Genomic DNA, 26,427 nt, shown 5'->3' on the forward strand with positions numbered 1-26,427 from the left:
ATCAGTCCTTCCAATGAATATTCAGGGTTGATTTCCTTTAGGATTGACTGGTTTGATCTTACTGTCCATGGGACTCCAGTCTTCTCTAGCACCATAGTTCGAAAGCATCAATTCTTCAGCGCTCAGTCTTCTTTATGGTCCAACTCTCACATCCGTACGTGACTACTGGAAAAACCATAGCTCTGATTAGATGGATCTGTGTTGGCAAAGTGACATCTCTGTTTGTGGATACATGTATGTGTATGGCTGAGTCCCTTCACTGTTCACCTGAAACTATCACAACATTGTTAACCGGCTATACCCCAATACAAAATAAAAAGTTCAGAAAGAAAAAAAATAGAATGCAACTTTGCAACACACCATTGCTATCTACCTCCATTGCAGCTGCAGGTTAGAGAATAACTTTTCCTGTCCCTTCCCATTTTCTTTACTGTGACTTCAAACTAATGCGTAGGCCCCAGGAAAGTCGCCAAACTCTCCGTGGCAATCCAAAACCAATGCTGTTACACAATTTTCTGAACATTTCTTGATGGCTTTTTAAAATACATCATCCTATAGTCCAAAATGACCTAGTTGGTGAAAGCAGACTGAAGGACAATTCATTTTGCTGTGAGTAGAATTAAGAGCAATAACCCTGCAGCGTGGGGTTTCCCTTGTGGCTCAGCTGGTAAAGAATCCATCTGCAATGCGGGAGACCTGGGTTTGATCCCTGGAGAAGAGAAAGGCTACCCACTTCAGTATCCTGGCCTAGAGAATTCAATGGACTGTGTATAGTTCGTGGGGTCACAAAGAGTCGGACATGACTGTGCAGCTTTCACTTTCATTTTGGTTAAACTCCAGGACCACCTTTCTTTTGTGAAAACAGACTTAAATAGACAAAGGCCAAATTTTCCCATGAATGTTTAGGTCCTCAGCTAGGGCGAAGTTGATAGCATAAACACAGATTGGTTAACCATCATTTCCTACCATTTCCTGATTATCATTACCCACTAGAATTTGTTAACAAGATTATCAAGTGAGGTATGCAAAAGAAGACCAAATAAAAATGTAAGAAGATATTCTTAACCCACCAGCACCAGGGCATAGGTTTCTACTCGCAGGAATGGATCCCCACTGAACTCATCACATATTCCATTCCACTCTAATCAATATCCTCACACATCTGTGAATTGACTCCTAAGATCGAGGTATAAGTGGAGGACACTGGATCAGACAGACTTCTGACCCTAACTTGATGTCATTAGAAGCATGACGTAATACTCAGAACATTTCAGATGGAACCAATATTTCAACATTTGCAAACCTTTATGGCACATTCCCTTGAACAAAACCTTGTGTTAGTGTTCTTCCTTAAACACAAACTTGATCACTCTTCTGTCTTCCTAGCAGGGTCTATGGTGGAGATAAGACAGATAACTATTCTCTAGAAACTACCACCTACTGGAGAAGAGGTAATGAGAGAGAAAGAGATGAACTCTGGGACTTCCCTGGCAGTCCAGCAGTTAAGACTCCTACCTTCCACTGCAGAGGGCGAGGGTTCCATCTCTGGTTGGGGAACTAAGATCCCGCAAGCTGTGCCATCAAAAAAAATTATTTTTTTTTTAGAAAGAGATGAGAGATGAATTCTAAATGAGGGCTCTCAGATTGTTTCTGAGATGGGTTAAGTAGCAGGCCAAGACTTGTATAGACAGTGTCAGATTCATTCACTAAGAATTTAGTGTGTACTCCTGTGCAGGGTATAAGGGGTGATTCAGTGGTGAGCAGAGTGGTCCAGATCTCTTCATCCAGAGTTTAAAGTAATGTGAGGGAGCCAGTTCTTAGTCAAATAATCCCATGAATGTGCGTATAATAGTGCGTACTTTTTAATACTAGAGCTATGATCTGACCTAGACCTATTTCATCTGACCTAGATTAAGAACGGGAATCAGGGAAGGCTCTCTGAGAAGGGATCATGGAAGGCTGTCCTGTGAAGTGATTTTGGAGTGAGATCTGGGGAATGAATGACAGTTAAACAACCAAGTGCAACTGGCAGACCAGCCAGGGAGGGCACAGCTGGCCAAGTCTACAGTGGGAGAGGCCTTGGAGGCAATTAGCTGAAAAGAGCTCACAGAGATGGAACGCAGATCAGCAGTAGAGATGGTCGGGTTTGTCCACGGAAAGGCAGTACACTGTTGTTATTTAGCCACTAACTTGTGTCCGAGTCTTTGGCAGTCTCATGCACTGTAGCCTGCCAGGCTCCTCTGTCCATGGGATTTCCCAGCTAAGAATACTGGACTGGTTTGCAATTTTCTACTCGAGGGGATCTTCCTGGCCCAGGGATCAAACCTCTTTTTCCTGCATGGTAGATGGATTCTTTACCACTGAGCCGCCAGGGAAGCCCCAACAGTACCCTACCCAGGCTAGAGAGAAATGTGCATGGCAGGAGACAGAGTAAAACTGGAAACAATAATTGGGGTCCTTCACATTGTCGAAGAATATGCAAAGCGGGTTGGAGGGTTTAACTGCATTCTAGAGGCAACAAGAAATCACAGGCATAGAGGGATGGGTTCATACTTGTTTAAGGGTGGTTGTTCTAGAAGCAATATTTAAGCGGATTTTGGTGAAATGAGAGGGAGGAGAGAAGGAAGGGATAATGATTAGAGGGAAATATGAGCAGGCAAGAGAAACAAAGCAATGTCTTGAACTAGGGCAGTGGGCCTCATAAGAATGGAACAGGTGTAGAGATACTGTAACGTAGAATTGACATCTTCTGTGGATGTGAACGCAGGTGGGGAAGAGAGGGGGATCACAACAACTGAAAAGGATGAGCTTCAACACTGTGAGGAGGGCACATCAGAATTTGGGAATAAGAAGAGTCAAAGGCTTGGGGGTGTCAGATTCATTTCAGATATGCCATCATGACATCTGGGGCAGACAAATAGCTAAATGTGATAAGCTGGCTCTTTTCAAAAGTTGTATTTGGAAATAAAAGAACACAGGTCAGTCAACCAACAATATTTTCTGGGTACCTACGATATACCAGGGAGTGTATTTCATACACTGAATAGAACTAAGAATTAGAACTAATTTCTGCCTTCATGGAATACGACTTGTATATGAAAGAGGTTTTGCAAAAAAACAAACAGAAAAAAAAAAAAACCCACAGAAACCCAAAGGTCACATGATGAACCCCCTAATAAACCATAAACAAGCGATATATAAGTGAAACAACAGTTCAAAGAATTGTCCGTTATCTAGTATCACATCTGTAAAGTAGAGCACTGTGAAGGTTAAGGCTCTCCTCTTAGGAGAGACATTAGAATGCAAATTCAAGTCACCAGCTCTCATCAAAGGGGAGGTAGACTTCAAAAGCTACTTGTGAATTTCATCCAAGAATTTAGAGGACACAGCAAAGGACAGGATAAATAATAGATTCTTCTTCTTTGGAAAGGAGAAAGAAGAGAGGGAAATCCCACTCCACTAGCAAGGACACTTACACATCTTAGCCCTTCATCAACACTCAGAGGACGTCCTGAATTTCAGAGAAAAAAATAAACCTTTGCCACTTTTACTTCCAAGTAGATGCCAAAATTATCTCATATTGAAGATCCTAGGGCTCTCAGGCCTTATCATTTTTGGAAATAAACAGATACTGGACAAAATATAATATAGTACCAAAAATTATCTTCAAATGAAATGAACAACAAAGGATCATTAAAGGTTCAAAATGTGAAAACAAGCCTGGGGAACTATACTCAATACTTTGTAATAACCTATAAGGGAAAAGAATCAAAAAAGAATAGCTGTATATGGATAACTAAATCACTTCACTGTGCATTTGAAATTAACACACTGTAAATCAACTATACTCCAATAAATACATAATATATATAGAAAAGAAAACAAGTCTGAAATTAAAATAGAATAAATATATTTGATTAATTTAAGAGCTAAAAACCAAACATATACACACACATTTCTATCTACATATATATATCTCTATGAAGTGAAGTGAAGTGAAGTCGCTCAGTCGTGTCCGACTCTTTGTGACCTCATGGACTGCAGCCTCCCAGGCTCCTCCGTCCATGGGATTTTCCAGGCAAGAGTACTGGAGTGGGTTGCCATTTCCTTCTCCAGGAGATCTTCCTGACTCGGGGATTGAACCCGGGTCTCCTGCATTGCAGGTGGACGCTTTACCCTCTAAGCCACCAGGGAAGCCCATATATCTCTGTATGCAGATGTAAAGATATATAAAGATTAGATATATCTCTGTAGATGTAAAGATATATAAAGATTAGACGTGTCTGCTCAGTTCTGTCTGACTCTTTGCAACCCCATAGATTGTGCCCTGCTCTGTCTGTGGAATTTTCCAGGCAAGAATACTGGAGTGGGTTGTCATTTGTTGCTCCAGAGGATCTTCCTGACCCAGGGGTCAAACCTGAGTCTCCTGCATTGGTAAGGGGCTTCTTTACCATTGCGCCACTTGGGAAGCCCAAAGATTAAATAGATCTAAATACCTATAAAATTAATCCAAGTAGGAGATTAAAGCTAAAATATCTGTATCGTGCAGCTTGTCAAGGGATTCCCTCGTGGCTCCGAGGTGAAGAATCCACCTGCCAAGCAGAAGATGCAGGTTCAACCTCTGGGTCGGGAAGAGCCCCTGGAGAAGGAAACAACGCACTCCAGGAGGAGGAGCCTGGTGGGCCCCAGTCCATAGGGTCACCAAAGAGTCGGATGCGACTTATTGCCTAAACAACAACATGCAGCTTGTCGAGTTATTAAAAATCTGGCTTATTGAGAACCTTCCCTGGTGGTCCAGTGGTTAAGAATTCACCTCGCAATGCAGGAGACACAGGTTCAATTCCTGGTGAGGGAACTAAGATCTCCCATGTTACAGAGCAACTAAGCCCACACTCCACAACTGCTGACCCCACATGGCACACCTAAAGAGTCAGTGCTCCACAGGGAAAGATCCCGCATGATATGTGAAGATCCCAAGTGCTGTAACCAAGACCCGACAGAGCCAGATAAATACATTAAAAAAAAAAAAAAACCGGTCTATTTAATTAACTGATGCTAAAGTTCCTTAGAACAATTAAAGTGAGACAGCAGTTAAGAACATGTTGAAAACTAATTCTATTAGAGGTGCAGAGGAAGCTTACTCACTAGTTCTTAACAGTACTTTAAATCTACAATAATTAAACAGTGCAGATTAGGCAAGCAGACTGATGAAATTAAAGAGTTCAGATCTAGACCCAGGTATGGGAATTCAGTGAATGCAAAAATTTCATTTCAAAGCAGTTCTAAAGACTGATCAGTGCCTACATAAATGGTGTCAGAAAAGTAAGAAATTCATTTAGAAAAATAAAGGATGATCTCCACAAAAAGGAGCATCTTAACACCATTGATATGACCACAAGAGCCTTTTCACTCTGGTTTTATCAATAGAAATAACTTTTTTTAAAAAATAATGATTTTAGGGCTTCCCTGGTGGCTCAGTGGTGAAGAATTCGCCTGCCAGTGAAAGGGACACAGGTGTGACCCTGGTGTGTGAAGATCCCACATGTTACAGAGCAACTAAGCCTGTGCACCACAACTGTTGAGCTCTAGAGAACCACAACTGTGCTCTCGAGCCTGGAACTATTGAGCCCATGAGCCTCAACCACTGAAGGCTGCGTGCCCTAGAGCCCATGCTCCACGGCAAGAGAAGGCACCACAATGTGAAGCCTGCAGACTGCAGTGAAGACTAGCCCCTGCTCACCACAAATAGAGAAAAGCCTTCAATGCACCAAGGCCCAGCAAAGCCAAAAATAAATATACAAATAAACAAAATTATGTTTTTATTAAATAATGATTTTACCAACACTGAATGAATTTCCCTTGGAAAATTTCCTGGAATCAAGTAATTTTAATTTTCCTTGATGAATTTGCTATACAACATACTTAAAACATTTCTCTAATCATCATTTCCATTTTTCTTATCAAAAATGATTTTCATTGAGACCGAAAATTTATGTCATGTGAATCTTATAAATGGCTTACACAACGTGCAACCGCGTAGACGGCAGCCCACCAGGCTCCCCCATCCCTGCGATTCTCCAGGCAAGAACACTGGAGTGGGTTGCCATTTCCTTCTCCAGTGCATGAAAGTGAAAAGTGAAAGTGAAGTCGCTCAGTCATGTCCGACTCTTTGAGACCCCATGGACTGCAGCCTACCAGGCTCCTCTGTCCATGGGGATTTTCCAGGCAAGAGTACTGGAGTGGGGTGCCATTGCCTTCGTTATCTTTACCAGATCTTACTAATTAAAACTTCTGCCACTCTTAGCTTTTCTCTATGACCGCTATTTCTATCAAGTCCAATTTTCCCCAAGTCAAATAACTGCAGATATAAATTTGTCAAGAAGATTTATTCTTCTGGAAGCAACTAGCTAGTACCTGATTTTACCATGTGCTCTTGTAACTGTCAGCTTTAATTTGTGTTGATTACAAAATGGTGGGATCGAAACATCCTACATCAGATTCCTACTTCACAATTTATACACTTATTAAACAAATTCCAGATGGGTCAGAAACTGTACAATAGCACAAATAACAAAGGAAAACATAACTGACTATATATACATAATATAACCTTGGAGTGAAGAGAGTTTTCTATACATAACTCAAAAATCTGAAGCCATAAAGGAAGTCTGATTCCCTTTCCCTTCCCAGATGAGCTATAACACTAGCAGTTTTCAAATGTTCCATGGAGGGTGATTGAGGGGTCTAAGAGTTGGGGTGGGAGGGTGGGAGGGAGGGACTGATTAATAACAGATGTAGGTGGGGACAACAGACATTCAAAGGCTCTGTGCAAAATATATGTAGGATTGGAGTTTTAAAATGATTTTCAAATATTGTTTACCATTCCAAATGCAATACTTTATCACAACTGAAAGTTAAAATAATTCAACAAGTTTAGCATAAACTAAAAGTACCCATCCCCCGTAAACCTATGTACAGAGATACTTGCTGCTGCTAAGTCACTTCAGTCGTGTCTGACTCTGTGTGACCCCATAGACAGCAGCCCACCAGGCTCCTCCGTCCCTGGGATTCTCCAGGCAAGAACACTGGAGTGGGCTACCATTTCCTTCTCTAATGCATGAAAGAGAAAGTGAAGCCACTCAGTCGTGTCCGACCCTCAGCGACCCATGGACTGCAGCCTTCCAGGCTCCTCTGTCCATAGGATTTTCCAGGTAAGAGTACTGGAGTGGGGTGCCATTGCCTTCTCCGACAGAGATACTTGCTGTTGCTAATTCTATGAGAATCATTACAAGTCTCTTTTTCTAGCTTTTTACTTATTGTCCTTGGAAACTAGAAGTCCACATTTGTTTGGTTTATAACGCAAGTGCAACAGTCTCAGATATTCTGTCTCTCTCACACATAACTTTTTTATGAAATCATAATATACAAAGTTGATCCATTTAGTTTTATGGGTTTAAATACTATCTGTACACATCTGAGCACACTTCAAGAAGAGGTGGAAGGAAGAAATTGAGACACTCATCAGTAAGTGGCAATTGTTACCAAATAGTATTTTTAAAACCTTTTCCCTTTTTTTCCTTTTAAAACCTTTTTTTCTCCTGTTTTATATAAAAGAAATACATGTTCCCCTTTAAGAAACACGGAAAAACACAAGAAAGAAATAGTTATCCATAATCTACCATATAGAGCCAACTGCTATATCTTTTCATGAAGAAAGATTCTATGTATTATACATAGAACAGCTGTGGCCCACAATCTTGCAAAGCCAGGGTTCAAGAAGAAGGTCCCAGCGTTGTAAGATAAAGTGGAGTAGGTAGGAAGTTACAGACCACATGCCCAGAACCCTCTGACAAACAGGATGAGGAGGAAACAAAAACATGGTCAGTGACTATTTTTGAAGAAGACACTTTTGAAACTAAGACAGGCAGAGCTCCGAGCAGAAACAGACATTAGTGATGGGACGGGCAGATCCATTTCTGTTGGCTCAGATAAGCTTCCAGCCTTGAGCTGCGAACCCAAGGTTGTAGATTGGCAGAAGGCGTCTGCAAAGCGTAAATGCCACAAGAAGAAGCTTTATCGTCAGATTCCCCCCACACCAACTTTCCCCCACAGATTTCCACTTCAGCTGAACAGACACCCTGGGGACATTTCAGACCTGAAGTATTTGTTTAAAGGCCACACAGTTTGACAGCAGAGAAACAAGAGTACAGAAAGGAAGCTTTAGCAAGAGCTTCAAAAACTGGTTCCATTTGAAGCTAGAAAGGAAGGAAAGTGTCTCAATTGGTGATACTAACAACCTTTGCAGATAAAGGTGATGCAAACACTGGGATTCTGGAGAACTTTTCACCCAGCTAAACTTACTCTCAGACTTCAGAAAGGATCGGAAAGGTGTATTAAGCACCCCCTCTGTGGCTCTGCAGAAAGCTTAAGGCAGGAATCCAGTTTTCTCTGTGAAGGATCAGATAGTAAAGATGTTAGGCTTGGCGGCCCATTCTAGTGTCTCTGAAGCAACTGCTCAGCCTTGCAGCTGTGGTGAAAAGCGGCCACAGCTCATACATACAGTGAGTGAGAGGTGTGGCAGGGTGCCAATCAAACTTTACTTCTCGACATGAACATTTGAATTTCATAGAATGATCTTGTGCCACCAAATATTATTCCTCTGACTTTTCCCAATCTTTTAAAAATATAAAAACTCTTTCTAGCTCTCTGAGCTGTACAAAAACAGGTGGCCAGCTGGAGCTGGTTCCACGGCTGGCCTGTCATTTCCTGACCTTTGGTCTAAAAGGAGAGTTTCTGCCCTGAGTTTATGTTCTAACAACATAGATAAGAGCACAGACTGGAGAATCAGGAGGCATTTGAAATAGGGTTTCTGTTTAGTTGGGGGAAGTCTGGGTGGTAGAAGAAATTTTGGTGGCCAGCAAATGAGTGGGGGGCGGGGGCGTTGTGGGACCAAGGGTACAGGAGGATTTCCCAACGGGGCTGCTACCCACCCGAGGTGTACCTCTGTGGAGCTGGCCTGTAGCATCAGGGGAGAGAGGGGTGAGCAAATGCCTCCCTGTCCAATTATGCATGCTCTACTTTCCCAGTGAATCAGGCCAGTGAAAAGATTAGCAGCAGCAAAGTCAAATTTAATTCAAAAGACTTTTTTTTTTTTTTTTTTTTTTGCATAAAGATGAGGCCCAACTTTGTAGAGAAACAAAAACTAACATTCTCAGGTCACCTCCACTTTGGTCCAACTTTGTTTACCTGTGTGCACCAGACTCTTATGCAAATTCCAGCAGCTGCTTCAAAATCAGCCTGAACTTGGCCTTGATGGATTTATTTCTCATTTGCTGCCGGCACAGACCACATCTATTGAAGGGAGAAAAATACCAGCCACTCCACAGCCGCTCGCCCAGGAGTCCCGGGCCTGCCTGGCAATGAGCCTCTTTACTCCTTGTCCAGCCCCGGTCTGCCGTTACCTTGCCATTGAATAGTCTGGAGGAAGAGTTCAATGCAGGGTTTGCACTTTCCCAGCCATTAGCCAGCTGCCAACGCATTTCATTATCTTAAGAGTGTTTTGTACATCAAAGCGTGTCCCAAACAGTGTGATCAAGTGGAAGTAACAGTGCCTGGTCAACATTATAACTTGCAGCATTTTTTTTTCATGGATATAATGCCATCTGGCACCCAGGAACAGCCAAGGCCAGTGGTGAAAAAAACCCGGCCGCCCTGTTTTGCCTCTTGGTTTAACAGTTAATCCTAACAAAGGCCAAGGCCTTAGAGTAACTGCCCTGTTGCTATCTTGCATATTTATTGTCTTACACAGGGCAAGCCGCCCTGAACCTGTAAAATCCAGGAGATCTGGGGAAAGAACGTTGTCTTTTTGTTTAGCAAACACACACACACGTACACACAAGGAGGAGACCAGGATTTAGAGATGCTCTCCTTTCCAAGCTACAAGACTGTCTGGGAAAACAAAGTACCTGGTCTTGAAACCCCCTATTAATAGTTAAGAATTTAATATCTTCTGCACCTGCCCTGCTTTCAATAATTTTGAAAAATCCCTCCCACCTTGGATTTGATATTATAAACCACCCACCCTCTCCCATATCAGAGATTCCTAAACTGATTTCCAGTAACAAGCTTCTCCATGAGACTTCCATTGCTCTCTTAAAATTAAAAAGATAAAGAATTTTCTGAAGTCACAACTCGCAAAGGTTCTGAATAAAACTCATCTGTAGCACGCACAAAATCCCGCCACCTCAGAAGTGGATTTTCAATTGACAAATTAGGAAAGAAAAGCCCAGGAATAGCTCAGTGCTTTCATTTTGACATCAATCTTCAAAACATAAAAGAACAAGACACACACACACACACACAAAAAGAACAAGACACAAAGTGGACAATCTCCTTCTCTGCTGAAATGAGGACAAATGATTGAGTTTATGGTTTTGTGTCCCCCCAACCCCCACCGGAAAATCTCAGATGCAGTGGCCTCAATGCACTGTGACTGTTTATAAACTCTTCAATGCTTTTTCCACTCATTACACAAAACCCTCCCTTCTTCCACCCTTACAAATATCCCCCATCCCTGCTTCCATCTCTGCAGGAGGGAAAGCCTGAAATTTCAAGTAGTTTTCCTTCTTTGGGTTAAGTTCACATCAAGGGATGGTTTTGCAGTCCGCATAAGCAATTATGTAAGCTTTCCCAAAGCATGGAAACTTTCTAGGGCAATTGTTGCCTATACATAGAATTCATGTGTGCATGACTGCGCGTGCATGCTGAGTCGCTTCAGTCGTGTCCGGCTCTTGTGCAACCCCATGAACTGTAGCCCACCGGGCTCCTCTGTCCATAGGATTCTCCAGGCAAGAACACTGGAGTGGGTTGCCATTTCCTTCTCCAGGGGATCTTCCCGACTCAGGTATCGAACCTGCATCTCCTGCGTCTCCTGTATTATAGGTGGATTCTTTACTCACTGAGCCACCCAGGGAAACCCTAGAATCCAGACGATTTTAAAAAGGAGATATCACCCAATAACCAACCTGTGGTTTGAAATTTTCTCAGGAAATCCAATGTGATCTACCTTCTCCCACTGTGTCTTCTTTCACTGTCATAAACTGTAGAATTACAGCACATGTAAGTGACCAGGTTGCTACTTTAGGCTGCTATGGAGACAACCCAGAGAAATGAAGCCAGTATTAAGAACTACTTTTTTCCAAAAAAAAGAAAGAAAAAACTAAACTTTCCTGACCTTTGATATCTTCAATACAATGACTGTTTTCCTCACTTCTTTTCTTACCCTAAGAATCTGTGGGAAAGAAAGAAAATGAGCCAGAAAGGAGAGTAATTGAAATCTTTGCCAAAATAAGAGGAAAAAAAAAAAAAAAACAGTACACTAGGGATGTCTCTGGTGGTCCGGTGGTTAAGAATTCACCTTGCAATGCAAGGGACAAGGGTTTGATCCCTGGTCTGAGAATTAAGATCCCACCTGCTGTGGGGCAACTAAGCCTGTGTGACCCAATTACTGGACCCACGTTCTAAAGCCCGCACTCCACAGCAAGAGAGAGAGTAGCCGCTGCTCAGCGCAACTAGAGAAAAGCCCAACATGGCCAAAAACAAACAAATAAAAGCATGAAGAAGAGATTCCTGCTTTCAAGGAACTCAAAACCTAACAGTGGAGACAGGCATACACAAACGGGGATTTGCAACAGAGGGTGGCAGGTACTGAGACAGAGGGGTGGTACAGCGGTGGCGAAACGGAAAGGTCTTCATGGTTCTAGCTTGACACTAATGTTAAAATAGTGACCCATTGTTTTGTTGAAGTCAAATAACCTCAGATTATCCTCGAAAGAGAATCTATTACTTGTGACCAGTCTTAAATTCCACTTTAGATGAAAATCTATCTGTTTTGTGTTTCCTCTGATTATTCTCAGTTTGTTGGTGCATAATTTTAAAGAAGTGGAGCTCTGTGGTTTCCCCATTTAGCTTGTTCTAAAGTGACATGCACTGCAGGATTTGGCTGACATGCCAAGCAGCTGAAATTTGGGAAGGACTGGGCAAAAAGAGACGGGTGAAGATGAGAAAAGTACACATCATTTTGTTCCTCTCGTTCTGTAAAACTCTTAAACCCACAGTTGTTAGGGATTAAAAAGAACTTTACGTGAATCCCTGCTTATGCAAGGTTGTTTTTTTTTTCTTCTCTTAAAAATTTTTAATCTAAGTCCAAAATTTAAATTTCTAAATGGACAATTCCATCATAATTTCTCTGCAGAATTAATTACAATCTTAAGGGGCTGTCCATTAATGTCTTCCTAAAAGTACTTTGAGAACCTCAAAAGTCCATTTCTAATTTTTCCCATAACCAGGTAAAAGTTCTGTGTGGAAAGTTAGTGACTGTCTTGAGTTGGCACTTAAGACCCTGATTTTGTGCAAATGCAGTGAGTGGGGAGGAGAATATTGCATTATAGCACTTACTTTGAGTCTAGCTTGATAGGCAAGTATAGAAGACAAACTCTCCATCAGCTTTAAACCCCATGTGTCTTCCAGAATCTCTAATTCAGCACCTAGCTATCTCAACCTAGGCAAAATCAGCAAGACAGAACAATACTCTTATATGATAGCATTGCCTTTTTGTTTTCTCTCTCTCTCTAAATGACTTTTAAAAAGAAAAACAAAACTTAGGGATAATAACTTCACAAAGATCTTCCTTTTCCCCATTTCTCTCTTCTCTCTCCTTGTCTTTGCCTCTTTCCCTCTCCCTCTCCTTCTGTGTTTTTGTCTCTCTTCCTCTCTTTAGCCTATGGCACAAAACTAGAGAAAAGATGTGTATAAGGAAAATAAGAGGCAGGTGAGGTCTACCGTGCATATAAAGAAAATAACATAACCTACCATTACTGCTGGTTTAGTGTTTTCACTGGCTTATAAAGTGTTTTCGGATATACATAACAATAGCATCTGTCTCAAAGTGAGGACTAAATATGCTAATAGAATTAAAAGATTCTGCAGTGATTCCTGATGCACAAAATGCTGCCAATCAATGTTAGATGGCACTATTATTCCTCATGCTATTATTTTCATCACTGTTATTACAGTCATAGCTTGTATGACTTATATTCATCGGGCTTGGGTTCAGAGATTTTTTTAAGAAAATTATCATTCATTGTCTCTTTAAATATTGTTTTTCCCTTATTGTCTCTCTCTTCTCCTTTTGGGAATCTTAACAAATAGGTTAAAACTTTTCCCTAGTTCCCCTATGCTTCTTACATTGTTGTCTCTGTGTGTTAACCTTTTCATACTTCATTCTGTATATTTTTTCACGTTTATCTTCAGCTCACTAATTCTCTCTTCTGTTTGTCTAGCTTCATGTTAAACCTATTCATTGAAGACTTGATTTCCATTTTTCCTGTTCTGGAATTTCCATTGTGTATTTTTTATAATTTACCGTTATCTGTTGAAATTACCAATCTCATGTTTTATTGTATCAGATATATTCATTATATTTAATTTAAAATCCATTGCATGAAAACTCCAATTTTAAGATACCTGGTGGGCTCCTTACACCAACTGCTGTTTCTTTTGATTTTCCATTACACTCTCTTGATGCCTTGTATGTCTGGTTATTTTTGAATGAGTGTCAGATGTGTTGTATCTGAAAAAGAGTAAGAAGTAATTTCTATATAAAAGCTAGTAAGAGGTAATGTTGCCGACAAAGGTCCATCTAGTCAAAGCTATGGTTTTTCCAGTAGTCATGTATGGATGTGAGAGTTGGACTATAAAGAAAGCTGAGTGCCAAAGAATTGACTCTTAAACTGTGGTTTTGGAGAAGACTCTTGAGAGTCCCTTGGACTGAAAGTAGATCCAACTAAGCAATCCTAAAAGAAATCAGTCCTGAATATTCACTGGAAAGACTGATGCTGAAGCTGAAACTCCAATACTTTGGCCACTTGATTCAAAGAGCTAACTCATTGGAAAAGACCCTGATGCTGGGAAAGACTGAAGGCAGGAGGAGAAGGGGACGACAGAGGATGAGATGGTTGGATGGTGTCACCAACTAGATGGATATGAGTTTGAGTAAGCTCCGGGAGTTGGTAATGGACAGGGAAGCCTGGCGTGCTGCAGTCCATGGGGTTGCAAACAGTTGGACACAACTGAGCGACTGAACTGAACTGAACATGAAATGTTACCTTCCTTCAGAGAAGACTTTATTTGTTTCTGACAGGTGGCTAGGGACACTGACAATCCTAAATAATGCTAATTCAATCATAATATAACAAAATCAGTCCCTTCTGGGGAAGATCTATTTAGGACCACCCTTATTCATGGAATGTAGCTCTTTAGTTTGGAGTTCCAACCTAAAACCTATGAGTTTAGGTTTCCCTCCTTGACAGCATTGAACTTCTTTTCCTCCCCTAGATCTTAAAGTTTAGTTCACTAGACTTTAAAGTTTCAGTTCACCTTATCAGCCTCCTGCTTAATTACCAATTTCTAAAAATTGGTAGATACCCCTAGGGTAAAGCAGTCCCAAATGCAAAGCTCAGTTGTCTGGAGTGTGCAGGTTCAGCTGCTCAGTCGTGGCCAACTGTTCGTGGCCCCATGGACTGCAGCCCACCAGGCTCCTCTGTCCATGGGATTTTCCAGGCAAGAATACTGGAGTGGGTTGCCATTTCCTCCTCCACGGGCTCTTCTCAGTTCTCTGGGTTTCCTTTTTCTTTCTTTCTTTTTTTTCACCCCTTTTTTTCTTTGACTTCTTAGCTCACTGGTGATTTAAATGGTTTTTTCCTCTTAAAATTTTGTTCAGATTTTATAGTTTTCTTAGCTAGAGGGAAAGGATTGTTTGATAATATATTTCTTTTCACATATAAAAATTAAAACCTATATAGTCATATTTCTTGATTGGTTCATAGAAAGACCTACTCTACTTCAATTTACAGTTTAATTACATTTGTTACTGATTTTAGTATGAGCTGTGAGATAAGGATCTGGCTCTGTATTTTAACTATCATCTAATTATATATTGAATAATTCATAACTTTTGGATTTATATACACCACATATACATACATACTTAATGTGTTAATGTTCTAAGCCATCTTTACATTACTTTAGTCTTTCTCTGGATTTTTCTTTTGTGTCTAGCTATTTTCTTTATTTGCTTTTACACCAGCACACCATTGTTTTTAATTATTCTAGTTTTATACCATGTTTATGTATCTGGTGACAAAAGGCTTTCTTCTTCCACCCAGGCCCATTACATGTTTTGGTTTTGTGTTTAGAAATTTTCTGGATAGTATAACAATCCATTTTATCCGATGCATTTTTAAATCTCTTATCTCAGCTGCTCTCCCCGCCATCAAACACACACCCAAAAAAGAGTATTTTAAAGAGGACAGACAACTTTATAAAATTAAGTTTCTCAAGGTAGAAACAGCTTAAATCTAAAAGCTCATATGGTTTGATATAAATACTGCATATTTCTAAATAAATATATTCCAATATATTTTTATACTTTTATAAATGAAATACGTTCTTCAATTATATTTTCTAACTGGTTATTCTTTCTAATAGGAAAACTATTATTTTTTTCCTTGTGAATGTTAATAATATTGCAACAACAATCTTGTTTATTATTTTTAATTATTTCTGGGATGTTTTTTCAGTTGACCTTTTGGCTTCTGAAGATATACAATGATTTTGCTATTTCTTAGTGAGAACTGTACTAACTTCTTTCTATACAATACTTACTTACTCTGTTCTCTTGAATAATGGCACATTAGTTTGGCTGGGAATTAGTCTCAAATTTCAGTTTTAGGGTTGAGATTTTTTTCTGACCATGTCATGTGGCAGACAACCAGGGATCAAACCCGTGCCACCTGCAGTGGAAGCTCAGAGTCTTAACCATGGAACCACCAGGGAAGTCCCATAGGTTTGAAGCTTCCACTCCAGTACTCTTGCCTGGAGAATCCCATGGACGGAGGAGCCTGGTGGGCTACAGTCCATGGGGTAGCAAAGAGTCGGACATGACTGAGCGACTTAACTAACTAACTAACCACTTAACATAATACCAATCTCTTCACCAAAGTGATTGGTTCAAGGATGAGTAATACAGGCCCAGACTTAATCGGGCATGGCACACCATTGGTCATAGTGGGGTTTGTTTTGTTTTTTTTTTTTAAAAAAAGGGTTTGACACATGATTGAAGAGTTGTCAAGGTTTTCAGAAGAGTTTTCTCCTCTGAACTGTGAGGTATAAAGACATGGGGGACCTGGGACCTCTCTGGCCATTTTGCTCCCATGAAACAAACAGTTCAATACACAAAGGAACACAGAGCTGAGCTGAAAGAACTCAGAAATCAAGCAGCAAAACCGAAACAAGCCATGCTTGAAATGAAACCTATCTTGCAACTATATAGGACCAAATATATCCTCCTCTATCTTTTGAAACCAGTGCACCTTATTTGCAACCCAAATTACCCTAACAGATATACCAGCCCTGTGTGGTATTCAAGAAACACACCTGAAACAGACTGATGAAAAAAGCTTGAAAACAAAAGCTCGTGGAAAATCATACCAGGCAAATGTACGCAAACAGCAAGCAGAAATGGCAGAATCAAGATCAGATAAGAAGAATTTAAGACCATTAAGCAGGAAAAAGAGGCATATTATGATGTCTACAAGTATAATGAATGAATTCCTGTACACCAAATACTACAGCAGCAAAATATATAAAGCAAAACTCTGGCAAAATCAGGTTTAACCATCAGAGAAACCAAAGCCAGAGTGGGGAATTTTGCATGAGAATTTGATGAATCAAGCAAATAGAAATAAGCAAAGTGGACATCCCTGGTGGTCCAGGGGTTAAGAACCCACTTGCCAATGCAGGATATGTGGGTTTGATCCTTGGGCCAGGAGGATCCTGCATTCCATGTGGCAACCACGCCTGTGTGACACAGCTACTGAGCCCACATGTCCACAATGAGAAGCCTGCACACCACAACTGGAGAAGAAGCCCCCGCTGGCTGCAACTTAGAGAAAGTTGCATGCAGCAATGAAGACCCAGTGAAGCCAAAAAAAAAAAAAAAAAAAGCAAAGACATGGAGATAATAATAATACAAAAGAGAAAATGTAAAACAAAAATAACACTTTCCCTCTCTTCTTTACCGAAGAAGAAATTGGAAACTCATGAACAATTTACCATTAGAAAGTTCATTTTACTGCAGAATTTAACTGGCAAAATAACAAGTAAAAGTTCAGATAGTTCTCTTTACTAACCTCAGCTCTCACTATGCAATTTAGGAGCTGAATATATTCAGAAAACTTTAACAAATTCTTCAGTCTCTCAACATTTAAGAACAGATTATTTGGCTTTCTCATCCAGACTTTAGAAACCAAATATGATCAGATATTGCTGTATTTTTCATGTCCTAGATGGAAAGATTTAATGTCATTAAAATGTTAATCCTTTCAAAGAGAATATAAAATTAATGCAACTATAATTTCAAAAGGTTTTCTTTAAACCTGGTGATAGACTTTATAAACATTTTATAATAGAAAAATGTTAAGATAAAAATAGAAGAAATTCTGAATAAAGAAATTTTTGAATATGAATTTTGAAAATGCTGAGTTCTAGAAATAATTTACTAGAACTTAACTCTTAATCTATAAAGTATGAGGAGGTTTGGTCTACCACATCTTTATGAATATAAAACAAAGAGCTATAAATAATACAGTGAATACCCACCCTCCCACTACCTTACCTGAAAGATAAGACATGACCAGCGCCATCACCCTGTGTACAGTTCAGGTTCCATCTCCCAATCCCTCGAGGTAGTCACTCTTTCAAATTAAGAGTCATTATTTCCACCCATTGCTTTATATTTTCACAACATGTTATACATATAGAAGTATCTTTTTAAGCTTTAAAAACAGCTCATTCTAGATTTTCATCAGCCCTGTGTTGGGTCTCCACTTCTATGAGCTCCAAGTTAATTTCTTTCATTGCCTTCTATTTTTCCACTGCCTTCTGTGTGGTTTTTCTCATGCCTACTACCCTCCATAACTCTGATCTTCTTTCAATGTTGATTCTGCTTCTAAAGCCGTTTTCATTTCAAAACTGATCGTCTTCTTCCCTTCAGTGTCCTTCTTCAGTATGCCAGCTCGCCTATCCATTCACCAGTACTCAAATTCCTCCGAGAAGATGGAGGAAATTTAGCCTGTTTGCAATTCCCTGAAGTAAGCTCTACTTTACCATGTATTATATCTCACCTTCCTTTCACATGTTGCACTCTTTTTCCATTTTTTTTTTTAATGATTTGTAAGGAAATTCCACTTTTCCTACTTATTCAACTTTTATTAGACACAGTCTCATCTGGTCCTGATATTGCCCAATAGCTTTGAGGATTACCATTATATCCGTTCAATGTTTTCCTAGTCCTCTTGAATAGTTCTTGAGGACTCCGGCTGGAAATCTGAACATCTGAGAGAATGTAAAGTGGTTTATTTTCAGTCATTCAGAAAACTGAGGAGAGAAGGGAAGGTAGACATAGGTACCTCTCCAACCAATGTCTTGATTCCCATCCCAGTCAATCCCATTAAGAAAAATACCTCCTAAGTTCTTGTCATTCTCCCCCTTCTTGGCAAAAAGTTAACTGACAGGAAACCAGGTCAGTGAAAGAGCTCTTGGCTCAAAGGCCTTTTGTTAGTTCTTATCTCTGGTCAACTTTCCTCAGTAGATATTTGACTCTTCGGTAATCCTCTTCTCAGACCCCGTGATTCTTTTCTAGGTTGCCCCTTTAAAAAAAAACAAGATCATTTATTAATTTGGCTGTGTTGGGTCTTAGCTGTGGCACATGGGGTCTTCCTAGCTTCACTTGTGATGTCTCATTGCTGGGCTGGGTAGCTGCAGTGTGCAGGCTCAGGAAGCCCCGAGGCATGTCAGATCTTAGCTCCCCAACCAGAAATGGAGCCAGCATCTCCTGCATTGGGAGGCAGATCCCTTTCTTAAACTTTTTATTTTTTATTGGGGCATAGCCAATTAACAATGCTGCGATAGTTTCGGGTAAGTAGTGAAGGGTCTCAGCCACACATATACATGTATCCGTTCTCCCCCAACTCTCCTCCCATCCAGGCTGGGGAGGCAGATTCTTAACCACTGGACCACCAGAGAAGGTCCATAGGTTGCCGCTTTAAGAGCAGGGTAAAGAACACTGCTCCTGGTCACTAGCTTTCTCTTCCCCTCCAGCTCCTCTATTCCTCTGTGGTATGCAACTGTGTTCAAAGTGTGGATCCATTCCTCCTGTTCTCATCTTTCTGGACTTGTTAGGCCTTTAAAACCATGTAGTTTTTTCCACAAGAACTGTACCATCTGAAATAGGGCTAGATTTTTGTTAATTCTGTGTCTTTGCTGAAATTGTCTTTAATTGGCTGATCCTCAATTTGGGATATGAGGCTGTGGCTATTCCATAGTTGGAGCATTGATACAACCAGGAAGTTTTCATGGGGAACAAGGAACTGTGTGCTCTAATGTGGATGGGAATCACTCAGGGATCTTGTTAAAACTGCAAGGTGGGACCTGAGAATTGGTATTCCTAATGAACTAGCGAGCTGATGCTGAGGCTGTTTGCTGCAGACCACACTTTGATTAGAAATGCTGTGGACTAGTCAGGGTTCTCCAGAGAGAAGAGCCAATAGGAATATATATATATATATAAAGAGATTTGCTGTGAAGAATCAGCTTGCACAATTATGGAGGCTGAGAAGCCCCGCGTGGGCTGTCTGAAAGCTGGAGACTCAAGAAAGCCTAGGATGTAGTTTACAGGTTTGATCAACCTCAAGGGCAGAAGCTTGGTTGATCCTCAGCTCAGTCAGCAGAACAAGCTTCCTCAGCCTTTCTGTTCAATTCAGGTCCTCAACAGATAGGACGATGCCCACCCACACTGGAGAGGCCATTGCTTTATTCAGTCCACATTGTTCAGTGGCTCAGTCGTGTCTTTGTGGGCACCTATTCAAATGCTAATCTATTCCAGAGTCACCCTCATGGATACAACCAAAAGCAATGTTTAACCATATATTTGAGCATCCCGTGGCCCAGTCAAGGTGACACAGAAAACATCTAAGGTTCATCAAAGGTTGGCATTATGCCACACACAAAGCAAGAAAGTGCCACAAGGCTCATCGAAAAATTTAAATAATAGCCAGTATTTCTTAAAATGTGACTACATCCTAAGTTCTACACAGTTCTAAATGCTCTCCATGGATTATCTCATTTAATTTTCACAATAACCCTGTAAGGTAGGTACTATATTGTTTCCATTTTACAGAAGAGGAAATTGAGGCACTGACGGTTGAGCACTAGTTTGAGATTAAAGATATAGTAAGTGGCAGAACTGAGCAATCTGCCTTCAGAGCCTCAACTTCAAACACCATCTCTGGGTGCAATCCTAAGAATGTCTCTTATACCACTCTACCACCAAAAGCAAGGGTCCTGCCACGCTTTTGTAATAACTAGGTTTCTTGCTTCATGAAACTGAAGGGATGTTGGGGAAGAGGACCTGAGAGTCTCCCCTGGAAGGTAAGACAGCATGGCTGCTGCCTACAGGGTCCAGGCTGAGAAGCAAACGGACCTTTGCTGAGGAAAAAAAGAGATAAATACCAAAAATAACAGTGAGAGAAAAAAACTGAGACAAATCGGTAAGGAAAGAAAAAGCAGAACTTGGCATCCTTGCACTTCAATTCAGAGAAGGGAGAACTACTGCCTAGCAGAATCTGGGAATAAAATGTCCTTAGAAAGTCCCAGAAAAGTTGTGTCTGTTACAAGTTCAAAGGACAAGGGGAACTTGTATGCACTTTCCCCTTTTTAATATTTCTGTGGACAAAGTACTACTCCTTCAAGTTTCAAATCTCAGTGAAGCTTTCCAACCAACCCCCAGTCTCCATCACAGTTAGGGTTTCTTCTTCAATGTTCCAAAGATCTTTGTGCATAACTCAGAGTGCAAAATGTACTTTTATTCATTCGTTTATTTACATTTCTCCCTCACCAGACTGTTTTTTTTTTTTTTTTTTAAGGACAAGGTCTTAAACACATACCTTGAGCTCTAGGTACACTGGAATACTCTGTTCACTGAACTCAAGCCGCTTCAGTCTTGACATCACTCCCTTTTCACTATCAGCTTCCCTCAACCCATCAGGTTTCTTTAAATGGCACTTCCCTTACAAAACCTTTATCATGACACAAAATACTCTTACTGTGAGATTCTGTCACATCCCTTTTCTGCATTAGATTATAAACCATGTCGTCATGACCTTTGAATTCAACTGAGCGGAATCCTGCGTTGTTGGCTGCTGCTCATAAAATCGCATATTGAACACATATTTACAGGGAAAGGAAGGACTTCCCTGGTGGCTTAAGACTCTGAGCTCCCAATGCAAGGGGCCCGGGTTCAATCCCTGATCAGGGAAATAGATCCCACATGCCAAAACTAAAGATCCCGGTGCTGCCATGAAGACCCAGCACAACCAAATAAATAAATAATTTTTTAATTAAAAAAAAATTTAAAGGAAAGGAAAAGAGGTTTAGATACAATGAGTAGGCCTGGACTGGTTAAAGTGGACCCAACAACAGCTTGAAACAAACCTCAAAGTTTGCTTAACAACCTCAAAGTCCTCTCTCAAGAGACTGTGCAGATCCTTTCATATATATTAGAAACAGTGCAGATCCTAACTTCTTCTTCTACTGAACACACCACTCAAGAATGAGCCATTTTCTCCTTATGCTTTGGAAAGTTATCATGGATGTGTCTTCAGTACAGAAGGAGGAGGACACTGGGAGGTAGATTTTACCTTTTATCAAAAATAAAAATTAAAAACAGTCATTGAATGAAAAAGAAAATTAAGAAACAGAGACTCAGAAATCTTAAAAGGCATTTAAGAAATAACAGATTAAATTCTATTGTGTTTGAGGGGAAGATCAGACTTTGTCTGGTGTGGGACCATAACTGAGGACCGAATATAACTGCAGCCCTGATCACTTTGGGTGGGGGCTGGGGGAGTGGGTAATACTGATTTATTTTCAAGTCGATTCCATGGTCTGTGCGCACCCTTAGAGAAGGCCAACCAAAACATGGTTACCTATGCTCTTCCGTTACAGGAAAAGGAGAGAGCTCTGGTGATTTTCTCCTTTTCCTTAACACCAATTGTGAGTGCTTTAATTTCCAACAAATTCTCTATTTGTCTCGAGGCAATATAACCTAGGGAAGTGGGGGAGCTGTATGCCATTCAGAACTCAGAAAGCCATGACAATTAAAGAGAAAAAATATGGATTCTATGAAAAATTCATAGCAACTGTGCTCAAGACAAATTTATTTCTTTGGCCTCTAAAATAGCTGTCGACATGAAAAGACTTGTAAGCATGTAAACATAAAACATTATTAAAATTTTAAGTTCTCATTGCTGTTTAAATCTCCTTTCCACTTACTATGATTTATTTTGCTCATTTACATTTCTTGTTTTGTTTGTGATGAAGACAACATAGAAATTCAGATCTTAGAATCTGAGAATCCAAAATCTTAACAAAACACAACAAAAACAAAAATACTTTTAACAACTTGAAATATTTGGTAGAATGCATTTTCAGAAAACAGTCTCCATTCAGTAAGTTTGGGACACAGGTTTCAACAGGCAAAATGAATCCACTACTCTCTGCCTGTTTTTCCTTTTGTTTTTTACTAAACACCAACATTTCTCACAATGGAAGGATATTTTGATTATCTTATCACCATGGGACAAAAAGTGCTTAATTTTTTATTTCAATCAAGCAAGCTCTTCCACCTTAGCTCTCTTTATTCTCCCTCATACTCAAGCTCCTAGGTTTACGTGCAGGGAAAAGAATTTTAGCTACCTCAGGCAACAGACTATACCATAGAGAAAACATCAAACAAAATACCAAGTCTCTCCCGCAATCAGCTTATATTTACAGTCAAAGGTTTACATCCTGCGTGTTCATTTTCTGTTTCCCCCACTAATTTGTCCCTGTTGAGAAGTTCTTAGCACCTGCCTCGGGGGAAAATGTCCTGAGAGCTTTTCTGAATTACTGTTTCACATTTAGCATCTCTTGGCCATTCATCACCACTGTCAGAGAAAGGCTCTGCAGCATCACCAGTAATCAGCTTTCTGGTTCCCTGTGATCAGGAAGAAAGGGCATTTAAGTGCTAGAGAGAGAGAAAGGGGGGGAAAAGAGAAAATGCTATTTTTCCTCATAAAAAAAATTGGAGTTAGGAAGCACTGAGAAGCCACCCTCAAAGAAAATCACAAGCAAATTCAACATGCAGGAGCGCTGACATACATACACTATCACGGTAAGATGGCCAGCTAGTGGGATAGCTAGCGGGGAGCTGCTGCATAATATAGGGAGCTCAGCTCGGTGCTCTGTGACGACCTAAAGGGGTGGGATGGAGGCTCAAGAGGCTTATAGATTATACTTATATATATACTTAGAGCTGATTCATGCTGTTCTACGGCAGAAACTAACACAACATCGTAAAGCAATTATACCCAATTAAAAATAAATTTAAAATAAAATAAAAATTCAACACTCAGGATAAATGTAAACAACAGAAATAAAATAAGCCAATGTATAAACTACAAGCTTGCAGGTACTTCCTGAAACAAAATTTTGTAGCTATTCCTTGAGCTAAACATAGCCTCCCACTGTCATTCAAGAGCACAGTGTGATGGCAAAAGTGGCCAGCACTAAATGACCATCCTCTAACCCCCTCACAGCTATTAGCTCTCCCTCCTAATGCCCTCTGAGGGTTTCCCTGGTAGGCTCAGAGGTAAAGAATCCACCTACCGGTGCAGAAGACATAGGTTCGATGCCTGGGTCAGGAAGATTCCCCTGGAGAAGGAAATAGCAACCCACTCCAGTATTCTTGCCTGGGAAATTGCATGGACAGAGGAGCCTGGCGGGCTGCAGTCCAAGGGGTCGCAAAGAGTTGGACGTGACCTAGCGATAAACAACAATACCTTCTGAGTTGGATAACTCTATTCCACACCTAAGGGCCACTTGAGTTTCTGCAATTCAGCACTTTTCAGATGTTGGAGAGTCTATACGGATCATGTATCACATGGTATGAATGCCTTTCCTGGGGACTGGAACTCAACCGCGTGAACATTCCTGCAGTACCATGTGTGGACAGACACAGAAAGAAGAAGCCTGCTTCTTCACATCAGGTCAGGTTTGACTGCCAAAAATGTTTTTGCCAAACCTGGATGGAAGAAAACCCCAAATCTACTTTCAGAGGTTGAATTTCAGAGCTAAAAGGTTGGATGTATTCTCAACTCCATTTTCCAGGCCAGGAACCCGGTGAGGATGAAATGCGCCTTGTCCTTTGGCACTAGCAGCAGGGCTTGGGATCCAGAAGTGACCAAAGCATTGAAAAAAAAAAAAAAAAATTCCTAAGAATTCACAATGTCTTGGCTGCTGCAATGTCAGTCTCCTGCATCTTCTTGTTCCTTTGCTAAAGCCAGATGCACAAAGAGATGCTTCTACTTCTATGAGAGAAGATGCCAAAATGCAGATAAGGCCCAGCTCCAGGGCTGGGTGGCACAGTCCACGCAGGCTACTACAATGCTAACCCAGTAGGCCTCATCCAGCAGAGGTAGGGTTCAAGGGCAGAGCTCAGAGGAGAGGGTGTGCTGCCTAGGGACGTGAGAAAACTTGAGAATGACTCTGGACTTTGTCACACCAGAAGAATGGCGGTCTGCTCGGTCCAGCTCTTGAGCTCTCAGGTGACCCTGGGTGGCATCAAGGCTATAGTAGGTACCGTGGTGTGTGGAGAGTTAACTTCTTTACATACAGAGATAGGCTACTTACAACACCATTACTGTTCCCTCCTAAGTTCTAATATGTTTCTCCCAGGAGAGAACGGAGTGTATCCAAAATTACACACAACCCTGAAATGATCATGGGAACATGTGGTCTGTGATTGCTCTTTGCCAGGGCCTAGAAAAGAAGAAAAGGGTTGAGACCTATCATTGGCATTTTAAATTTGAAAATCCTAATAGCAAAACTTGAGCTTGGTGGCCGAACTAACCCAAAAAATAAATAAATAAATAAATAAACCCAAGCCCACAGAATCAGAGGCTTGCATGGGCACAGCAGCCTTCTGTCCTTGAAATTGGAGCAGCCCATCTTATAATCCGATTCCCACGTTACTATCTTGGGAGTTGAGTTCATAGATGGACATTTCATCTAGGTGTAAGGATAAAAGGGCAGTTCTAACTTCACCTCTTCTTTCTGTAATGGGAGGTTCCACTTGCTAGTCTGTCCCTTTTAATGCTATAGCTTTTGGTCTTTGACTGCCAGCATTGATTAGGACCTTTTGAGTTTGCCAAGTTGTTTCCAACATGGAAAACTCAGTTCTAAGAAGGAGAGTCCCCGCTATAGTAGGCACTTCCTAAAGGTTGGTGGTTTGAAAAGCTTATGAGAGTTCTGTCCTCCTGGTTCACACACTGTCAGGTGCTCCAGTCTCAACCAAACAGGATAAGGTTTTAAGTGGTATGGATCCAGGGGCATACTTTCCTGGTGTGATGACAGACTAGGGTGAAAGAAATATTTTTCTTTCTCTGTTACTTGCTTTTATCAAAATCAGTCGCCAGGCATCAGTATAAACCCTATTAAAAAAAAATTGAAGCTTATCAGCACATTTCTTTCCCTGCATTGCTTTAAGACCATACATAGTCATACACATGACACCCAGAGGATGTAGAAATGTTCCTTTTGTACTATTTCTTGAATTTTACCCTCTCTTTCCAATGCTTACTCTCTACCCACCGCAAACCTCCAGCGAACATATGTAACACACCCACTCACACAAACTTGCTGGGTTTTATTCCCCCAAAATAAATTTCTAATGAAATGAGAGTTTTCACAAAAAAAAATACACTAGGTCAGAGAGGTATACTCAAGATACTGAAATATAGTTTTACTCTAACAACGCCCTAAAGCCTTTTAACTATGAAAGACTCAACTAAGGAACTCCGTCTCAGTTAGCTTTATCAGAACTTTAGTTACTGACTAACACAAAGTATTACACCAAAAGGTTTAAAAATAAGTTTGTCCAACCACACTTTTAAATGTTTTCATTTTATTCTACACGGTAGTGTGTCTTCCTGTCTAAATTGACAAGTTCAGCGTGAGTAGGTGGAAGGAAGAAAAACAAAGGGGACGCTCATTAAGAAATGAAGGCAGGGTTTTTCTCATGGAAACAGAAGGGTAAAAATATACCTTTCATAGCCAGAGACTCAGAGCCAGCATCTTGATAAGACAATGAATGTTAATCCGCACAGACGAATCTGGGAAATCTTTCAGGAGAGAAGTCATAGATTACTGCAATAATTATTATCACAAGATTCACAGGCTCTAATCACTACCTGTATACATACCAAGTTTCAG

The 26,427-nt window shown here is 40.6% G+C and overlaps 1 long non-coding RNA gene across 11 annotated transcripts in view; it reads right to left on the reverse strand.

Moving 5' to 3' along the window:
- The window catches only part of LOC121819090 (uncharacterized), a 78,203-nt gene that overhangs the window by 38,899 nt on the left and 12,877 nt on the right, over window positions 1–26,427 (reverse strand). For 2 of the 11 annotated variants that reach the window (XR_009600206.1, XR_009600209.1), the window contains exons 2-4: window positions 26,260–26,336; window positions 17,250–25,646; window positions 1–13,630 (exon numbers count right to left, since the gene is read on the reverse strand). The exon at window positions 1–13,630 is cut by the window's left edge. This is a non-coding gene — a long non-coding RNA (uncharacterized LOC121819090). The remainder of the gene's footprint in view (window positions 13,631–17,249; window positions 25,647–26,259; window positions 26,337–26,427) is intronic. The other 9 variants (XR_009600211.1, XR_009600210.1, XR_009600205.1 and 6 more) reach the window with 9 other exon arrangements.

Source organism: Ovis aries, chromosome 3, assembly GCF_016772045.2.
Source record: "Ovis aries strain OAR_USU_Benz2616 breed Rambouillet chromosome 3, ARS-UI_Ramb_v3.0, whole genome shotgun sequence".
In the NCBI taxonomy this organism is placed as follows: domain Eukaryota; kingdom Metazoa; phylum Chordata; class Mammalia; order Artiodactyla; family Bovidae; genus Ovis; species Ovis aries.